The sequence below is a fragment of the Gossypium hirsutum genome, chromosome A12, assembly GCF_007990345.1.
Source record: "Gossypium hirsutum isolate 1008001.06 chromosome A12, Gossypium_hirsutum_v2.1, whole genome shotgun sequence".
NCBI lineage: Eukaryota > Viridiplantae > Streptophyta > Magnoliopsida > Malvales > Malvaceae > Gossypium > Gossypium hirsutum.
In genome coordinates, this window is record NC_053435.1 from 8,228,662 (window position 1) to 8,243,352 (window position 14,691).

General features: G+C 34.8%; 2 non-coding genes across 2 annotated transcripts; one reads left to right on the forward strand and one right to left on the reverse strand.

Annotated features, from left to right (window-relative positions):
- Window positions 1-1,481: 1,481 nt before the first annotated feature.
- LOC121211591 (small nucleolar RNA R71) lies at window positions 1,482-1,588 on the reverse strand. The gene has a single exon (XR_005906811.1). It is a non-coding gene; the product is annotated as a small nucleolar RNA R71 (small nucleolar RNA).
- A 12,394-nt stretch (window positions 1,589-13,982) lies between these two features.
- Window positions 13,983-14,088, forward strand: LOC121211791 (small nucleolar RNA R71). Its single transcript, XR_005907009.1, has one exon. It is a non-coding gene; the product is annotated as a small nucleolar RNA R71 (small nucleolar RNA).
- Window positions 14,089-14,691: the final 603 nt, after the last annotated feature.

Genomic DNA, 14,691 nt, shown 5'->3' on the forward strand with positions numbered 1-14,691 from the left:
CTTATGTTTTGTTACTTTTATTCTTTTGAGATGTTTTCTTTCATTAGTATGAACTAAAACCCCTAATTACCTAAGGGGAATGAAACCTAAGACGGATCTTGTTATTATTATTTGAATTGTATGATAAGTATTTAACTTGTTATTAATTATGTGTTCTTAATTCTTGTTTTGATATTCCAGGATATTGATTCAAGTTAAGCTCTTATTCAGAGGAGGAATAGACCCTGTCTAATAGTACATTTGTCATAATTAAGCGGAGTTGATTACGCGCCTAGAGATAGGGTGACAAGATTTTGCTGGATTAGGGTGAAACCTAATAAGAGGATCCATAGATCGAGTTAATGTAGCCCTAGGAGTTAATTAGAAAGAGATTTCAATTATTTAATGTTAGTCTCGAGAGAGATAATAATATAACTTAGAGATTTCTATGGATCAAGTCAAATGAAAAAATCGTCCGATTCATAGTCAAATAACAAGTGAAGTCTAAGTGGATTTTTCCTTAGGTATTGTCTTAATTGAATCGTTTTTCCAAAAGTAATTCCCCAATTCTATTTTCTGTGAATTCTTAGTTTAGTTAATTAGTTAGTTAAAACAAACCCCATTATTCTTAGGCTAGATAATAAAAAGACAGTCCTTACTAGTACTTTTAGTTCCTTTGGGTTCGATAATCAGGTCTTGCTAAAGCTATACTACTGTTCGATAGGTGCACTTGCCTTCATCGTGATAATAGTTAGTTTCAAGAACGATTCAATATAAATATTTAAAACCTGCCACGAATATCACGTATCAAGTTTTTGGCACCGTTGTAGGGGAAATAAGATATTAAGAACACTCGATTTTTATTACTTTAGCCATTTTACTTTTATTGCAATTTAAATTTTTATTTTCTTTTCTAACTCTTCAATTATTTTCTTCTGACAGGTTTTTCTAGTTGACCATTACTGTTTGATACTGAGATCGATCGCATAGTTTGCAGAAACTGAAGAGAAATAAGGCGAAGCTTATGTTACACAGAAGAGCAAGAGGAAGATACTTCAACCACCACCAAGGAGATGGCTGAAAACCAAGAAAATCCACTACCTCCTGCGATTGCTGTTAATCAAAATCCTACTCCGCGCACTATGTATGATTATGCTAAACCTTTTTTAACAGGAACTGAATCAAGCATAGTTAGACCTGCTGTAGCTGCAAATACTTTTGAATTGAAACCTAACACAATTCAAATGATGCAACAATTTGTTCAGTTTGATGGTTTGCATGACAAAGATCCCAATGCTCACTTAGCAAACTTTTTGGAATTATGCGATACATTTAAAATTAATGGTGTTTCTGATGACGCCATTCGCCTTCGGTTATTCTCTTTTTCTTTGAGAAACAAAGCTAAACAGTGGTTGAACTCGTTACCACGAGGGTCAATTACTACTTGGGAACAAATGACCGAAAAGTTTCTATTAAAATATTTTCCGTCGGCTAAAACGGCTAAATTACGTAATGATATCTCTTCTTTTGTGCAGTTGGATTTAGAACCACTCTACGATGCATGGGAGAGATACAAAGACCTGTTGCGAAGATGCCCTCACCATGGGTTACCACTCTGGCTACAGGTTCAAACCTTTCATAATGGCCTGAATCTTTCAACTCGACAAATGGCTAACGCAGCTGCTGGCAGAACCATCTATAATAAAACACCTGAAGATGCCTATGAATTTATAGAGAGATGTCACTGAATAACTATCAGTGACAAGTTATGAGTACAAAGCCAACGAAAATAGCTGGTGTTTATAACGTCAATTAGGTAACCATGCTCTCTAATCAGGTAGAACTCTTGAATAAGAAAATTGATGGTTTTCTTAGTTTTTCATAGGTTAACCTAGTAATGCAGTGCGAAGTAAGTGGAGGTGGATCGAACAGTTCAAAATACCCACCTTATGGCTACAACATGGAGAACGAGCAGTTAAATTACATGGGTAATAATCCTCGATCTCAAAACAATCCTTATAGCAAAACTTACAATGCAGGTTGGAGGAACCACCCAAATTTTTCATGGGGAGGCCAAGGAAATCAGAAACCACCACCCTCTCCAGGCTTTCAGCAACCACCATACTAGTAAGAGAAAAAGCCAAACCTTGAGGAGATGCTAACCAAATTCATCTCGGTGTTAGAGACTCATTTTCAGAATACCGAAACGGCACTCAAAAATCAACAAGCATCAATCCAGGGGCTCGAAACTCAGATTGGACAACTCGCTAAGTTAATTTCCGAACGACCACAAGGTAGCCTGCCAAGCAACACTAAATCTAACCCAAGGGAGCAACCCAACGCCATTGCCATTCAAGATGAGGAAGGGTTAGTGGCAAAACCAAGGCTAGAACTGGTGGTAAGCGAAAGTAAGAATGAGGTAGGCCAAAACGAACAAAATTGGTAAATCCAGAATATAAATCTCATGTGCCATACCCCAATGCGATAAGGAAAGACCACTCAGACGAACAATTTGATAAATTCCTTAAACTTTTAAAGAAATTACATATTAACTTACCATTTATTGAAGCACTTTCGCAGATGCCGAACGCAGTCAAATTTTTAAAGGAGCTTTTAGGAAATAAACGAAAGTTAGATGAAATGTCGCATGTGAAGCTGAACGCGGTTTGCTCAGCCATTCTTCAAAATAAGCTACCCAACAAACTAACAGATCCAGGGAGTTTTACAATTCCTTGTTTAATTGGTAGCTTAGATGTTAATAATGCGTTGGCTGATTTAGGGGCTAGTATCAATGTTATGCCTTACAAATTGTTTAAGCAACTAGGTCTAGGGAAACCCAAACAAACTAGGATGAACATTCAATTAGCAGATAAAACTGTCAGATTTCCTAGGGGTATTATTGAAGACGTACTTGTTAAAATTAACAAATATATAGTCCCAGTTGATTTTGTTGTTTTAGACATAGAAGAGGATAGTAATGTTTCTTTAATTTTGGGAAGGCCCTTTTTAGCAACTTCTAGAACAATTATTGATGTTGGCACAGGTGAACTCACACTTCGTGTAGGAGACGAAAGAATCACCCTTCAAGCTCGCAACCCGAACAACACATTAAAAATTAAAGGTGATTGTACAAATTGTTCTACTCAGACTGATCATACAGTGCAACCTATTTTACAAGAAAAAAGTTCGAATGACACACATGAGCCATGTTCAATCCACAACAAAGGATCTATCTATGAAGAACGAAGGCTACAAATCGAGGACTTAGATGAATGGCTGACATTTAAACCTAGAAAACACGATAAACCGAAACCACACCATGACATGCTCGAAACCTCACCAAATCAACTTAAGGTTGGAGATAAAGTTTCATTAGATGCTCGAAACCCCCTACCTGTATCCATTGCCGGAATAGGGTACGAGACATTACTGGAGTTTACTGAAAATTTTTAGATAATTCTGAGTCATTTATTATTCATATTTTGAAAATAATCATAACGTCTCTCTATTGGGCCCTCGAAGCCCAAAACATACATTAGAAACCAACTGGAATAAAATCGGGATCATAGAAAAATTTTCGCAAAATCTCAAATTATAATTTTCATCTAAGTACTTACCATTTCAATGCTCCTTATAATTAAACATGTTACCATTCGATCAATAGCTTGGCACTTGTCTAAGTGTCAAACAATAACATTGTTAGTATACTTGCACATATTTCATATAAATTCAACATTGATATACCTATTTTCTCAACATATCACACTTGAGTTTAATAATAGTCTCAACTTACATAATTTCCTTGTATCAACATATCAAAGATATTTATATATGTACATGTCACAAAATATACTATTCTCTTACTGTTTCTTCATAAGCATATATCATTCATTTCATTATATCAATATTTCATGCACCATCATTTCCTTATATCTTATGTATATTTATTTCGGCAATAGTTCGTATTAAACTTAACATAAATTAAATTCCATGTACCTATACTTATTTCATTTATCTATCTTCTTAATTATTTCATACAACTATTTTGTACATATATTTCCGTATGACCAATTCCTGTAAACATTTCACACAACCATTTTGTATAACCAATTCATATAACCATTTGTCATCTGGTACATATTACCTGAATATTAGTTGTTCAACAGATATCTTGGCGTCTCTCTTCCACGATCTTATTTATCTTCGACATGATGCCATAGTATCTTTCACCTATGGTTTTACTCGTTTTCTATCATGTTGCCATGGTATCTTTCAACCATGGTCTTATTCATTTTCCCGTCATGTTGCAATGTATCTTTCAACCATGGTTTTATTCATTTCATGTCACGTTGCCATGGTTTCTTTCAACCATGGTCTTACACATTTCATATCATGTTTCCATGGTATCTTTCAACCATGGTCTTACACATTTCATATCAGGTTACCATGATATCTTTCAACCATGGTCTTACACATTTCATATCAGGTTGCCATGGTATCTTTCAACCATGGTCTTACACATTTCATTTCAGAGAGCACACTCCCACGAGCCTCATCCTTACAGTGGGATTACCAGTCCAGGCTAAATCCCCTGCAACGACAATTACTCTAATGAGCTTGGATTTGAATTACAGTCCAGGCTAAATTCAGACCCTAATTCGGATTACCCGTCCGGGCTAAATCCATTTTCCACATATTCTTCGGAAGGGCTATATCAGGATAGGATCACCCATCCGGGCTAGATCCTTTTTATCGTCAATTCCTTTTCAGAGATCCATTTTCCTTTCATTCAATCGGGATTTCTTCCTTTTTTTATCAAATATATCAATGTTTTATCAATTTTCATATAATGATCATTCAAATCATATTCATATCATAAACATACATTTCAAGCATTTAATAATATAATTCAAGTTACACGAACTTACCTAGCGAAATTGCAGAAATATCAAGATTTAGGGGCATTTTGGTAATTTACCATTTTCCTGATTTTCACTCGATCTTAAATTGAAAATTTCATTCAATTTACTAATTTAGATAATAAAACAATTCATTCGCTTCAATTTGGTCATTTTTGACATTTTTACAAAATTGTCCCCTAAAGTTTTACTTTTATTCAATTTAGTCCTTAAGCCTAAAACATGCAAATTAGCCATGCTAGTTGGATATTCATATATATTTTCCTCCTCCTCTCCATTCCATATTCTTAATGTATATAACACACTTGTAAGTAACATCATCTATAATTTTTATTATTTACTTTTATGAATATTCAAGCTGTCCATCTATGTCATAGTCAATAAATTATTTATATGTGGAGATATAAAACTCCAAATTAAGATCTGATAATTTTTCCTAAAATTAGACTCATATATATTCTTAACATAAAATTTTCAGAATTTTTGGTTTAGCCAATAAGTACAGTTTATTCTTTAAAGTTACCCCTGTTCTGCTGTCTGATAGCTCTGACCCTTTTTCACTAAAAATTAATTATCTCCTCGTATAGAATTTGAATGATATTATTGTTTATTTATATTGAAAATAGATTCATTCAGGATTCTAAGAATATAAATTTAAGTCCCTAATTATTTTTATCCAATTTTTTATGATTTTCCAAAGTCAGAATAGGGGAACCCGAATTCATTCTGACCTTGTCTCACAAAATTCATTATATCTCATGATTTACAAATCCATTGCTTACACCGTTTCTTCTATAAGAAACTAGACTCAATAAAATTTAATTTATATTTTTTTCATCTCCTAATTAGATTCCTATAATTTATGGTGATTTTTCAAAGTTAGTCTACTGCTGCTGTCCAATATTGTTTTAGTGCAAGCTGTTTATTACCATTTTCCCCTTAAGCTTTAATAAATAACAATTTCGTCCCTAGCTGATTTTTCTCAATTAACACTTTATTCTATCACTTTAAGCTACTTTACAACTTTTGGAAGTCATAATTCCAGCACTAGACTTTAATTCCAAACATTTTCACAATTAGGTCCTAAAATCAATTTCCATTAATTTTACTTGATAAAATTATCATATATCAAAATTAAAGCTTCAATTCTATGTTTATTCATCATATGCTTCCAGCACTCATCCATAATAACTTTAAAAATTAGCCATGAAGTCAAAAACTAATGAAAAAGTAAGTTGGACCCAATTGTAAAAGTCCAAAAACATAGAAATTTCAAGGAGAAAGCAAGAATTAAACTTACATGTAGCTAGAGAATGAAAACCAGCTTGAACCCTCTTCCATGGCTGTTTTTCAACTATTGAAAATAAAGAAAAATGAAGAGAATTCTAGATATTCCAATTTAGTCCCATTTTTATTTAGCTAATTTTGGCAATTTTCCAATTTTGCCCTTATTTCACCCTTTTCCTGATTTTTCTCAGGTATTGCCACTCCGAATATCTCCTTTGGACTTATTTGCACTTTAGGTCCTTCCTCATTTGACAATTGAGCTATTTAATCCTTTTAGCAACTTCTACGCCTTTTTCAATTAGGTCCTAACTAATTCATTCACTTTACTAACTTAATTCATACTCTATTTCTATTCAAGTTCCATCCCAACTCAAATTTAACTACTAAATTTTCAGCTTATTTAACTAGTTTCGAAATTTCCTCAAATTAGCCCTTCAACATAAAACTTATGATTTACTTTACAATTCAATCCTTATTTCATTTCTAACTTGAATTTCTATCAATTTAACCCTTATTTCATCATTTTACTCAACATGAACATTATCTAGAAATCTAATAACTTTCAAAATATCAACTTAATTTCATCAAAATCTTATTCCAAAGCTTCTAAAACATCAAAATTAAGTAAAAAAGGGCTAAATTGACTTACCTATTAAACTTTCAAGCTTCACACCTTTAATTTTCCCTTTTCTTCTTTCTTTTCTCTTTTCCTTTCTTTTCTTCCCCTACTCTCTGTTTCATTTGCTTTGTTTCTTCATTTCTATCTTTTTTTCTTTCTTTATTTCTTTTTTATATATATATACACATATGTATTTATACTTAAATAATAAGTATTATTTATTTATTTATGTGTATATTATTAGTACATTTGTATTCATTTATAACCATACATTTGTCATTATTTAATATATTTATCATATAAAATCTTATAATATAATTATTTAATTAATAAATATCTTTTATAAAATAATAAATATTTATTTAATATCTAATACATGTATTACAAATGTATGTATTTTTATCCATACATTTGTATATTTTATTTACTATACATTTGTCTTTGTACTAATTTATTTATCATATAAATATCTTATAATATAATTATAATAAATTAATTTAATATCATTTATTACTAGTAAATATATATATTATAATTAAAATTTAAGTAAAAATCTTAGATTTTTACTTTTATGCCGCCTCACTTATGCTAAATGGCATAATTGCCATTTTGGTCCTTTTTATTTTCTTTTAATCTATAATTAAACTTTCACACTTTATTCAATTTAATCCTTTTATCCAATTATCCTTAATTAAGCTAAATTCACTTAATTAAACTCTAATTAACCACTCAATTAACTTTTTAAATATTTTTGATAAATATTTAGGGATCCATTTTTTAGTAACGGAGACTGGAAAATATACTTTTCCGATAATCGTAAAATTCGGGTTATTACATAGACAATTTTTTAATTCAATCTTGATTCTAACCCTTTCTTTCAGCTTGTAACCACACCCTCTAACCAAAGCCACGTTACAACCCTCTAAAGACCTTTTTATTGATGTTTCATCTCAATTTATAGTGGTGGAGATTTGATTTTCATGCAAGTCTATGGTAATGACTTTTCATTATTGACTATTGAGTGCTTCATTTATTGTCCTTAAACACATCAAGTGATTTGAGTGAATCTTTAGTAAGGATGTGAAACTCTGTGATATTTTGAATCAAAGTAATTACTTAGATGAGGGGAGACGCCTATGTTTTCATGATAAAATGCTCAACTTGGAATGTTTGAAAACTTTGATGTTTGATCGCAGTGATTCGTAACAAGTAATAAATATTTATAATGAAGATCAAACCTAGACTAACTATTATCACGACGAAAATGCAAGCGTACCTATCAAACAATAGTATACTAATGGCAAGACCGGGATATCGTACCCAAGAGAACCAAAAGTACTAGTAATAACTATCTTTTTATTATCTAGCCTAAGAATAAAAGGGTTTCTTTTAATTAACTAATTATTTAAACTAAAAACGCACAGAGAAAAAGAATTGGGGAATTGCTTTTGGGAAAATCGATTGACTTGAGACAATACCTAAGGAAAAATCCACCTAGACTTTTTACTTGTTATTCTGGCTCCAAATCGGACGATTTATTCATTTAACTTGTTCCGTAGAGATCCCTAAGTTATATTATTATTCCTATTCAAGACTAATAACGTCTAATCCCTAGATTGAATAACCAAGACTATTCTCTAATTAACGCTCTAGGGTTGCATTAACTCGATCTATGGATCCCCTTATTAGGTTTCACCCTAATCCGGCAAAATCTTGTCACCCTATTTCTAGGCGCGCAATCAACTCCGCTTAATTATGGCAAATGTACTCTTAGACAAGGTCTATTCCTCCTCTGAATAAGAGCATGTCTTGAATCAATATCCTGGGATATCAAAACAAGAATTAAGAACACATAATTAAGAACAAGTTAAATATTTATCATACGATTCAGAAAATAATAACAAGATTCGTCTTAGGTTTCATCCCCCTTAGGTACTTAGGGGATTTTGCTCATAACTAAATAAGATAAGAAAACATTTTAGAAGAATAAAGAATACAAAAACATGAAGAAAACCCAAAACTCCTGAAAGGAAATTAAAGAGAGATCCTTAGTCTTGATGATGAATCCGGCTTCTGAGATGGATCAATCGGCTTCCTTGGGGTAATTCCTTACCCTTTTTCTCTGTCTCCCCTTTTCTCCTCCTCTAGTGCATATTTATAGGCTTTGGAATACCTAGAAACCCTCCAAAGTGGCCTTTTCCGAATTAGACTTAACTTGGGCTTAGCAGGGACACGCCCGCGTGACACGGCCATGTGACGTGATTGCCAGGCTGTGTTCGATCCGTTAAATTGTACACGGCCGTGTGGGTCAATGGCCAGGCCGTGTGAATCGTGAAAGCCTTGGTCGACACCCTCGAAAGACACGGGCGTGTGAGCTGCCCATGTGGCAAGGCTTAGGTCGTCTCATCTTCTCGATTTGGTCTGTTTTGTCCCTTTTTGGCTCGTTTTTGGCTCCTTTTGACTTTTGGTGCTCTCCTGAGTACAAAACATGAAATTAAAGCTAGGAGCATGGAATTCACCAATTCTAATGAGAAATCATTTATAAAATGCATTAAACATGGGGTAAAAATATGTATAATTTACGGTTTATCAAATACCCCCACACTTAAGCATTTGCTTGTCCTCAAGCAGAATTCTCAACTTATAATCAGAATAAATCGTTTTCAACTTATAATTTCTATCAATGATATCTCAAATTAATCCATAGGTGATCATACATTGAGAATTTAACTAAAAGAACATAAAAGTTTCAATCATTCCAAGATGAGTATTTTATCCTGAAAATATAAGTGTCTTCCCTCATCTAAGTAATTACCTTTAATTAAGAATATCACAGAGTTTTACATCCTCACTAAAGATTCACTCAAATCACTCGAGGTGTTTTCACTCAAATCACTCGAGGTGTTTTAAAGACAATAAAGGAAGCACTAAATAGTCAATAATGGAAAGTTATTACCATAGGCTTGCATGAAAATCAAATCTCCACCACTTTAATTTTAAGATGATACATCAATCAAAAGGTCTTTAGAGGGTTGTAATGAGGCTTGATTAGGGGGTATGGTCACAAGCTGAAAGAAAGGGTTAGAATCGAGATTGAATTGAAAAGTTGCCTAACTAGAAAAAGAGTTAACCTTCACTTGCATACAACAGAGCTTCTTCTCAGAATATGGAATTACTATTATGTATACATAGTTTTTTTTTAAGAACAAGTTAAATAATATAGACTAAATATCAAGAACAAAACATAGCTAGACAATCCATTCAACTCAAATCTAGACAAAAATAGGGATTAATTTAGGGGATTTCAACAATAATAGGTTAAAGGTTAATATTAAGGGTAATACAGGAATTGGTTTGTTGGGCTCAAGGGGGTTTACTAGGGGTTAATCGTGGAGGTAGGCTTTTCATGGCATGAGCGGGTTAATCGTAAGTGCCTTAATCATTTTGATATATCAAATCAAATGGTGTGGTCTCGACATGCATAATCAAGCAAGTTCTAGAATTACAGTTCAATACTGACGCACTCAAAGCAATAATAAAAGTGAGCATGAAAGGATGAATAGATGCTCAAAAGGCTAAAAAATCTCACAAAAATTATGGCTTTTTGATGTTTAGACTCGTGAATTCTAATTCAAAGTAATACATAGACTTGGGGAAACAGCCTATAATTTTAATTTCTTAAAAATCAACTTATCATACTTGATTCTTTAATTTCTTAAAGTTTAAATAACCAATGCATAAATCCCTATGTTTTAATTCAAGATATATCAATTAAAATCATAAATCAATTAAAATTTATTCTAAATATGATATGAGAGTTTTTCAAGAGAACAAGGCAATCATTAATAAATACCCCCCACACTTAAGATGTACTTTGCCCTCAATGTACAAAGATAGATATTAGAGAATAAAAATAAGATAGGAAGAGAAGTGAAACTTCCTATATGATGAATTCCTCGAACTTAGAGTTTTGGAAAGTGATCGGTTTGAGAGTGGAGGAGGATACTCCGGTAGTCGTAGAGGTTCATTAGGCCATAAGTCCTATGCCAAAGGAATATTATATCTAGTGGTAGCTATGGTCGTGGTCGAGCAAGACATGGCAGTCGTGGAGAACCTTCCCCGGTGGAGTTGTAGTTCCTATGTAATGAGGAGTTTAGGAGTTTTATATAACAGTGATAAAATCAGGAACTTTTTAGGAGATATTAGGAAGTATAAGGATTCGGAAAGAAATAACTGAAATAAAGAATAAAAAAATTCTAAAATTTAATAAAAATAATAGAAATAGTTTCAATAATAAGTAAAAACAGAAAGTAATAAATAAATATCTCTAAACATATTCATCGCTGGATGGTTCGCGAGGCGGGACTGGCGATGAGATGGAAAGGTACTGACAACTCTACCGTAGAGTAGCATCAATGTTGTCAAATTGTTTGAAAATACTGAAGCTCGAATCGGGTGAGGTGCTCAGAGATGTTAGCATATGAAGCTGCCACATGAACTGGACGAGAGGGTAGTGGTGGCTGAGAATAGGGATCAGGGAGTGGAGAAGGGAAGAAGAAAATGAACAGTGATTTGCTTATATAGGGGAGGGCCACATGGCCTAGGGCTACGCCCGTGTACTTATAAGGGTGAGCCCGTGTGTTTCGAATTTTGCAATTTTAGGTTGTGATTGGCTATTCTCCCACGCCCGTGTATCTTGGGCGTGTGTGGTACACGGCCATATCGCACGACCGTGCCTAGATTTATTCACTTCTCTTATGCCCGTGTGTTATGGTAGCACGCCCGTGGATTGTTGTACACGGCTGAAAGGCATGGGCGTGCCGCCCGCCCGTGTCGAAGAAACGAAATTGAGCCTTGTCCCTGGCACGCCTGTGGGTTTCCATCCCCACGCTTGTGTTTTTCCTATCGAGTGCACCCACAGCCATGTTGCATGGCCGTGGGGATTTATCGCACCCTGTGTTTTGGGGAAATCATGTCCTGCTTCAACACGACCGTTTCGCACGGCCGTGTCTCTTCCCTTGTTTGGCCACGGCTTTAGGCACGCCTGTGTGCCTGGCCGTGTGTGCTGAAAAACTTTGCAATTCAAAGATTAAGTTAAGGATCCAAAGTGTTAGAAAATAAAAATAAAGAAATCAAAATATGTTAGTGCTTGGGTTGCCTCCCGAGAAGCGCTTATTTATAGTCTAAGCTCGACTTACCTCTCCGTTGAATGATCATGGTGGTTCGAGGAGTTCATACTCCTTGTTTCTGCTGTCAATTGTAAAATAAGGTTTTAAACGGGTGTTGTTTACCTTAAAAGTGCCGAACTTGGGATGACTCACCTCCACTGTACGGAATGGAAAAATACTAAGTACCGTAAGAGGGATTTCCTCATTCGGTGTGGTAGTGACAATGTGAGGGTCAACAGCATCTAGTAAGACTGTATCGCCAACCTTAAGTTGATTAGGACAGGTATCGGGCTTGTTTTTGCGTAGTTTCGGTTTATCATGTGTTCTCGGTTTGTGTTCTCGCCATTTGTCTAGCTCCTCTATCCGTAGTCTTCGTTCTTCATGGATGTCTTTGTTCTCTTCATGATAGTAGCGCACAGTCTCTGTTGTCTTGGTTCGAGGAAGTTCCTACGAGGATGATTGGATATTAGTTTTATTATCGACTGGTTTTATAGCATTATCTTGAGTCTTAAAGGTTTTGACTGAGTCGTGTGCTTGGAGTGTTACTGCGTCGTCACCTATACGAAGTGTTAGCTCTCCTGTGCCTACATTAATAATAGTTCTGGCAGTTGCTAAAAATGGTCGTCCTAAAATTAAAGGTACCTCATTATCCTCATCCATATCTAAGACAACGAAGTATATTGGGTAAATAAATTTATCAATTTTAAGGAGAACGTCTTCAATAATACCCTTAGGAAGTCTAACTGTTTTGTCAGCCAATTGTATGCTCATCCTAGTCTGTTTGAGTTTACCGAGACCTAGTCGTTTAAACATTTTATATAGCATAACATTTATACTTGCCTCTAGATCAGCTGAAGCATTATTCACAGATAGACTACCAATTAAGCAAGGAATTGTAAAACTCCCTGAATCTTTCAATTTGTTAGGTAGCTCATTCTTTAGAATAGCTGAGCAGACTGCATTGATTTCCACATGTGATGTAGCGTCTAATTTCCTTTTATTGCTCAGAAGTTCCTTTAAGAATTTTGCTGAGTTGGGCATCTGCGAAAGAACTTTAATAAAGGGTAAGTTAATATGTAATTTCTTTAAGAGTTTGGCAAACTTACCGAATTGTTCTTCTGTTCTGTCTTTCGTCATCGCTTTAGGATATGGCACACGAGGTTCTTGATTTGTACTTACCTATTTGGGATCATTATTCTCGTCCTTTGTTCATCGCGTTGCCTTGCTATATTTCTGGCTCAGGTGTAATGAATCCTTCCGTATCTTGAGTGCTAATTGCATTGAGGTGTTCCCTCGGATTAGGTTCAATATTACTTGGTAGGATACCTTGTGGTCGTTCGGAGATTAGTTTGGATAGCTGTCCTATCTGAGTTTTGAGTCCTTGGATCGATGCTTGTTGATTCTTAAGTGCTGTCTCGGTATTTTGGAAACAAGTTTCTGACATTGATATAAACTTTGAGAGCATCTCCTCGAGGTTCGGTTTCTTCTCTTTTTGATAAGGTGGCTATTGAAAACCCTGAGGATTTTGTGGCTTTTGATTTCCTTGACCACTCCAGGAGAAATTTGGGTGGTTCCTCCAACCTGCATTATAAGTATTACTGTATGGGTTATTTTGAGATCTAAAGTTATTATTGCCCATATAGTTGACTTGTTCCTCTTCGGTTGTGGGATTGAAGGATTGATATTCTGTATGCGCACCTCCTCCGCTTGAGTCACACCTCATTACTGGATGTACTTGCGTAGAACCAAGTAAACCATCAATCTTTTTATTGAGAAGTTCTACCTGATTTGAGAGCATGGTGACTGAATCGATGTTCTAGACGCCGGCTGTTTTCATTGGCCTTGTCCTCATAACTTGCCACTGATAGTTATTCAGTGACATCTCCTCTATAAATTCATAGGCATCTTCTGTGTTTTATTGTTGATGGTTCCGCCAGCAGCTGCGTCAACCATTTGCCGAGTCGAGGGATTCAGACCATTGTGGAATATTTGTACTTGCAGCAAAGCGGTAACCCATGGTGAGGGCACCTTCTCAGTAAGTCCTTATATCTCTCCCATGCATCGTAAAGTGTTTCTAAATCCATCTGCACAAAAGAAGAAATATCATTATGCAATTTAGCCATTTTAGCCAGCGAAAAATATTTTAGTAAAAATTTCTCGGTCATTTGTTCCCAAGTAGTGATAGACCCTCGTGGTAAGGAGTTCAAACACTGTTTAGCTTTGTTTCTCAGTGAAAAGGGAAATAACCGAAGGCGAATGGCATCATCAGAAACGCCATTGATTTTGAATGTATCGCAAAATTCAAGAAAATTTCCCAAGTGCGTATTGGGTCCTCATCCTGCAAACCATTAAAGTGAACAAACTGCTGTATCATCTAGATTGTGTTCGGTTTTAGTTCGAAATTATTCGAAGCAATAGCAGGTCTAACTATACTAGACTCAGTTCCTGTTAAAGAAGGTTTAGTATAATCATACATAGTACGTGGAGTAGGATTTTGATTAGCTGCAATTGCAGGAGGCAGCTGATCGCCTGGGTTTTCAGCCATCTCGTCAGTTGGGGTTTGAGTATAGTCTTCTTGCTTGTTCTCCGTGTAGTGTAAACTACGCCTTATTTCTCTTTGATTTATGTGAATTGTACGATCGATTTTTTCGTCAAAGAGTAATAGTCCGGACGGGTTTCTTCTAGTCATAAACTATAAAAACTTGCCAAGAGAGAGAAA